This window comes from Garra rufa, chromosome 11 (assembly GCF_049309525.1).
Source record: "Garra rufa chromosome 11, GarRuf1.0, whole genome shotgun sequence".
NCBI classification, from domain to species: Eukaryota; Metazoa; Chordata; class Actinopteri; order Cypriniformes; family Cyprinidae; genus Garra; species Garra rufa.
Window position 1 is genome coordinate 29,719,401 of NC_133371.1, and position 7,050 is coordinate 29,726,450.

A 7,050-nucleotide genomic window follows, 5' to 3' on the forward strand; every position below is an offset into this window, starting at 1 on the left:
ATTGTTTTCGAATGACAAGGTACAAACTATATCCACAAGATGGCTCTCTAACATTATGAGACCTGGCTTATCTTTTTTTCACGTCGACCTCTGAAACATTTGGAATAGCTGGACTGAACTCGTGTTGTTGTTGTTTTACGGAACAAATATAGAGTTCGTATATAATGATATCCTCATATTAATGCGCCACCACAGTTTCTAACAGATCAGGAGAAGAGTTTTTGTCATTTGGCCAACTAAAATATGAGCACATTCAAATGAATGTGATTCAGCAAGCCTGCAATGCATAACTAAACAGTATTTTAACAGTAAACGGTCACCATTTTGGATTGAACAGAACAAGCATGTGATATAATTTCTTTGAACTGAATGTGTCTATAATGAAGGATGTCTCACAGATGGATTTGTGCTGCAAATTGCACACATCACCCATCAGTTCCAGCCCACTGAAGCACTGGCTCACAGCTAAAATTGCAAAGCCAGACTCAGCACTTGAGGAGACTGCATCATTAACGTGATGCTAGGATATCAACTCTTGGAAGGAGAACAGACCCACACTACCATTTAAACAGATGAGCGTCTTAGCGGCACGTTATTTAGTTGGCCTTCCTCCTAATTGTTTGTTTGAAGTTACTGCCGAGCAACTGATCCAGTCTTGTAGACAAGTAGATAGTGAATTAAGGTAAACATCACGACTTTCACTCATAAGGAGCAAGGCTGAACAGATGTTACGGCACCTCCACTGCTCAAGGCCATTCCCAGGCCTTACTTCTCTCTCTCTTCAAGACTGTTTTCGGAAAACTGGTCCTCCCACAGTCTTGTTAATGAAAGTCACGATGGGATTTGGGGGGAAAGGGTGAGCATGAGAAATCTGGGGCCTTGGAAGGGAGGAATGCATTCCTCTTTTCTCGCTTTTGATTAAAACCACAATATTACTTATACAATCCTACAAGAACCAAGCAGGGTTTATAAATAAAAAATAAATAAACCATGATTTGTGTACTAATGTTAATTCTACTATATGGGCCATTCTACAGAATTGGTTTAAAGTCAGATTTTGGAAATGTATAATAAGGAATTGTGTAATATCCAAGGTACACATTTCTAGTAAGTGTGCAGTTATTTCTCATATTGTATTTTCAGAAAGTTTTGGAATGTTTGTCCTTTCCTAAAATATAATTTAATTAGAAGGGTTATATTGACCTATTAAGATTTTGCTTGCATCTTTCTTTCTATTCTATTAAAAAGTTTTCAGAGGTAAATTCAATATTTCAAGTGTGATTTATGAGATTTGTTCTATTTCAATTTTTCAATTTTTTCAATTTTTCTAAAAGGCAAAAAGGTAATCATCCTGATTTCAAACTTAAGGATTTATTAGTTTGAATATACATTGAACCAAACACTATCATAACATCTTAGTTTATAATTCAGTATACTTTATTTTTGACAAAACATTGCATGTTTCGGTCGTGACGGCAGATTTTGAGTAGTGACAGTAATGTTTTGGTCAGATTACAGAATTTTAACCCACACTACTAAAACATACTAAAATACTGAAAATTTCCATAACTGTAATTTTGTTTATTTCCTCTAAATGAAGGATTATGTGTTCCCTTTTGACACTACCGAAACAGTGATGACACAGTAATGTCACTCCAGTAACAGGAGCCACATAACTACAATTCCTCAACCTAAAAATGTAACCCAACCTGAAAAAAAAAAAAGATTATTTAGACAACTGCTAAAATAACAAACAGATAAATTCAGATTTATTTGAAATCCTTATTATCTCTATATGCCCTATAGTCTTTCATTGTAAGTGTATCACAATCAATGCATTTTCCTCATTTGTTCCATTCTTTTACAAATTAAAAAGACGAGTTGATGCTGGCTCTAGATAGCTGGCTCTAGATATTCTGTCTTTTCAGTCATAATGAGCTGCAAAGTATGTTATTCTTAAGGTACAAGTCTAACTGAAATTGTAAGGATGAATTATAATTAATAACTAAATTATTTTTAAAAACAGCCTAAAGGAAAGTAAAATGTCTTAAAAGACCTAGTCCACCCAAAAATAAAAATCCTGTCATTATTTACTCAACCGCATGTCATTCCCAAGCACATGGTTCTGTGGTAGTTGTAAATGTATATATTGTCATTATATTTATCACTTCATATGTGCTCAGAGTATGATATGTGCCCTGATATATGTATGTGGAGGATATTTTCAGGCTGTGCGTATATGAGGGTCTCATGGCATGAGCGATGCTCGCATAGCTGTTCCAGACCACTGCTGTTACTGCAGTAACGCATGATATGTAGAGTTGGCTCACAGACTGCTTACGTAACACTAATGAATCAGCCTAGGACATAATGGACACCACTGCACTATTGAGAAGATATTTATTGTTGTTGTTTTGTTGTTTCAGAACTTGATTTCTATTGATGTTACTATGTGTTGTGTAGTGGGCGTGTCTACAAATGTATGTTTATAGCATGAACAGATCTATTAACAACACTGATGTCATTTTTTGTATTGTATTCGGCATGCCATTCATTGCACACCATTGTATCTGTCTATTGTTAATGTGAACATTGTGTACAATAAACTGAACACTGAAAACTGGTGCACCTAAATTGAAACAAATATCTATATTTCAATTTAATTTGGCAATTAACAAGTTTAAAAAACAGTTAGGATTCACCTGTTGTCTAATCCTGTTGTCAGCAAAATGAAACTGAAACTTTTATGTCAGAATTGCTTTGGACTATAATTTTGAAAGAAGCCTTTCCAGCAAGCATTCCAAAATCTATTTATTTACAAAAACCAACAGACCTTTGGACAGCAACTAAATCAGGATGTCATGACCTAAAACTAGAAAAGTGGGCCAAAGTGAAATTTGGAGCAAATCAAACAGATACTGACTGAACTTGCATTAGGTTATTTATTCTTCAAGATTGCTCTTTTTATTAGTTTGAACAGGAGTAAAACTAACTATGAACATCAACAACAGTGGCTGAATTTTACTAGGCAGATTAAAGAGACTTCAGACATCAAGAAACATTGTTTAAAGATCAACAGGCTTCACACTGCTGGAAATCCAAACAAAGCAGCAGCAGGAATTCTGTTTTTCAGCCTGTCAGATTCCATTCTCTGTTCCACAACATTCTACACAATCCCAAAAACCTGTGAAGTGGAAACTTAACAGGTGTAAACCCAATAAAATTAGACAAGATGAGAAACTGAATATTTTGCAGTAAACTATTCTTATCCTCAGATAACACATTTTACCCACAGTCAGTTCACTGATGTCAATGCATATTACACACAAACTAAAGTACTTTCTTAAACTGACAAGCTCTAATCTGATTTACCGACTCTGAAACTTCTGGAAATAAGGTCATATGGAAATAATGGATGCATATAATGAGCTCTACTGAAGACATTTAACATGTTTAAAAAAAGTAAAGGAAGTGCAAAGAACATAAACATATTATTTCACTATAATAACACATACAGTTGAAGTCAAAAGTTTACATACACCTTGAATCTGCAAAATGTTAATTATTTTACCAAAATAAGAGGAATCATACAAAATGCATGTTATTTTTTGTGTAGTGCTGACCTGAATAAGTTATTTTACATAAAAGATGTTTATATATATATAGTCCACAAGAGAAAAATATAGTTGAATATATAAAAATGACCCTGTTCAAAAGTTTACATACACTTAATTCTTAATAGTGTGTTCTTACCTGAATGATCCACAGCTGTTTTTTTACTTATAGTTGTTCATGAGTCCCTTGTTTGTCCTGAACAGTTAAACTGCCGCTATTCTTCAAAAAAATGCTTCAGTTCCCACAAATTCTGTTCTTTCAGCATTTTTGTGTATTTCAACCCTTTCCAACAATGACTGATTTTGAGATCCATCTTTTTACACTGAGGACAACTGAGGGACTCATATGCAACTATTACAGAAGGTTCAAACGTTCACTGATGCTCCAGAAGGAAAAACAATGCGTTAAGAGCCAAGGGTGTAAACTTTTGAACAGAATGAAGATGTGTACATTCTTATTTTACCCAAATATCATGTGTTTTCTCATTTAGTCTTTAGTTTCAGAAGCTACAGAAGATGCTTTTATGTTTCCCAGAAGACAAAATAAGTTAAATTTACCCTGATCTTCAAATTCAAAAAGTTTTTACCCCCCACCCCTCCCCCGGCTCTTGATGTATTGTGTTTCCTTCTGAAGAATCAGTAAGCGTTTGAACCTTCTGTAATAGTTGCATATGAGTATCTCAGTTGTCCTCCGTGTGAAAAGTTGGATCTTAAAAGGAAAGGGGTCAAATACACAAAAATGCTGAAAAACCAAAGAATTTGTGGGACCTGAAGGATTTTTCAGAAGAACAGTGGGCAGTTTAACTGTTCAGGACAAACAAGGGACTCATGAACAACTATCACTAAAAAAACAATACACAGCTGTCATTCAGGTAACAACGCAGTGTTATGAATCAAACTAATTATAATATTTTAAAAAACAATGTTTTTCACTGTTTATGTCTCTATTTTCCAGTTTCATTCTGTCAGTGTGTTTGCCTATGACTGTCTATCCTAAACGCTCATTTATCTTTACCCTGTTGAACTACAGCCAGATCTTTCGCTTTGGCATCTGTTATAAAGACAAACATAAGAGCCAAAAACCTCCCTCATCCCACACATCAAACTAGAAAAAAAAATGTAGCTGCTCAAGGACAGTACTGGCACGACACTCACAAATCCACTCTCATTACTTTATAACTGCAACCAGCTTCCGGTCATGATAAAAATAAAGCATTATCATTTAGCAGCCCTGCTGAAAAAAACCCCCAGCTGATTCCAAAGTTTTTTCACGTAACTAGAAAAGTAACACTTTACTTTTTAATTTACAAGAAAAATATCTGAGTTGTAGTTTTTTTTTTTTTTTTTTAAATAAGTAACGGGAGTTACTTTCCCTGCTGAAAAAAAAAAAAACTGCTAAAACCAGCCTAGGAGTTGGCTGGTCGTAGCTGGTTTAAGCTGGAAATAGCTGGTATAAGCTGGTCTCCCAGCCTGGCCAGGCTGGAAAAGTGGCCAAAACCCCTCTAAAACCAGCCTGCTGACCAGCTATGACCAGCTAAAACCAGGCTGGTTGACCAGCTAGTCCTTTGCTGGTTTATGCTGGACCTTTGCTGGTTCATGCTGGTTTATGCTGGTCCTTGACCAGCAACATAACCAGCATAAACCAGCTAAAACCAGCATCCCAGCACCAAAACATACCCAACCAGCATATGCTGTTTTTTTCAGCAGGGTAGACTGGTTTTAGCTGGATTTTCACCAGGGTTGTTTTCCCATTTATTGACTAACAGCTCTCCTGTCTCCATGTTGAAGGAAATCGGGAGTAAGTGTAGAGGCGTTATGTGCACTGTGTAAACATGATACTTAACTTAGTGTAGATCTAGACTAATGTCAACAATGTCAACATTTACTCATCTCACTTGATTAATATTGCAAATAAGTGTGTCTATACCATATTGTTTTAATGTATTAGCTTAATTATGAACACAGTAATTTGTAGCCCTGGTGAAAAAAACAGCTAAAACCAGCCTAGGCTGGTTGGCTGGTTTTAGCTGGTCAACCAGCCTGGTTTTAGCTGGCCATAGCTGGTCAGCAGGCTGGCCAGGCTGAGAGACCAGCTAAAACCAGCTACTTCCTGCTAAGACCAGCCAACCAGCCTGGGCGGGTATTAGCTGTTTTTAAAGCAGGGAGACCGGGAGAGCAAACAGTTTCACTGTTTACTGCACCTTATTTTTTTTATCCTTAATTCTCTATAGGCTAATAAACCAGAAGTATTGCCCATTAGCTTACCTCTGCGTTGAAGAATAAGGTGGATAGCATGTTAAATTTTTTTAAAAGCCATTTTCCTTTTCAGCTCTTAACTTTTAGTTCGTTTTATTCAAAGCCAGCTCCTGACACAGTAGCCTAAATTTGCTAACAGCCTACAGTTTATTAACTGAATATTAAAGTGAAAATATCAGCGTTTAGTTTTACAGTCATGAAATGACAAGTTATTCAGTGCGAAAGTGATATTCTGAAACTTAAAAATAGACACCGTTCGATAGTTTCGGATTCGACGATTACAAATTCTTCAACTTCCATTCAGACGACGACGCTGAAACGCATGTATGGGAAGGAGTCATGGGCATATTTAAGGTGTTTCAACCTCTTTTTGTTCTAACTGTACACGGTGTCTAGCGCTACTTTGGAAACAAAACATTTCCTACCCTTCACAGTGCCCTTTGTTTTGTGTCACCATTTCTAGCATGCGTTAATGCCTACCAGCCCAACAGGTTAAAAGATGTTTCCAGAACTTTGATACTTGAAATGTTTCATGTACTTTGACATGGGTATGAAAGAGCTGTCACATAGGTCGAAACACGTAACTGCATTACTACTTATTACGCAATTTATGGGTTTGGAGATGTACAGTCACTCTTTTCTAAAATGTGGATGTGGTTTCATCTTTGTGTGTGTTGTGTTTCAATAAAACAACACCCACTCTAGAAGTGCAAGAGAATCTTCTAGAAAATCGCTCCTATCATGACAGTACAGTTGATTTTGGGTCATTACTTTTAGAAAACCACCTGAACATGCTTTATGATCAAAAGTGAATTCTGGACAATGGTGCTTGACAGTCTATATTTTTAACACTAATTTCTACATCCATAATCATAAATATCGTCAGTGAATTGGAACATGATCATAAACCTGGCAACATAAAATTAATTCTAGTTTCCCTGATAGCACATACAACATGGAGACGTCTGTATGACATCTGCATTTACATCTGGAAGACGTATTTTTGTATTGAGTGCTTGCTCAACTGCAATACGTGTATAGGGCGTTTTCTGTCATAGGTCTGTTTGATGTCTGTAAGATGTTTATGATTTAGAATGTATGTAAAACTGACATCTTACAATTCATGTGAGTAATATGTGTTCTGGAATAAATGTGAACATTAATTCATCTCACTCACTAA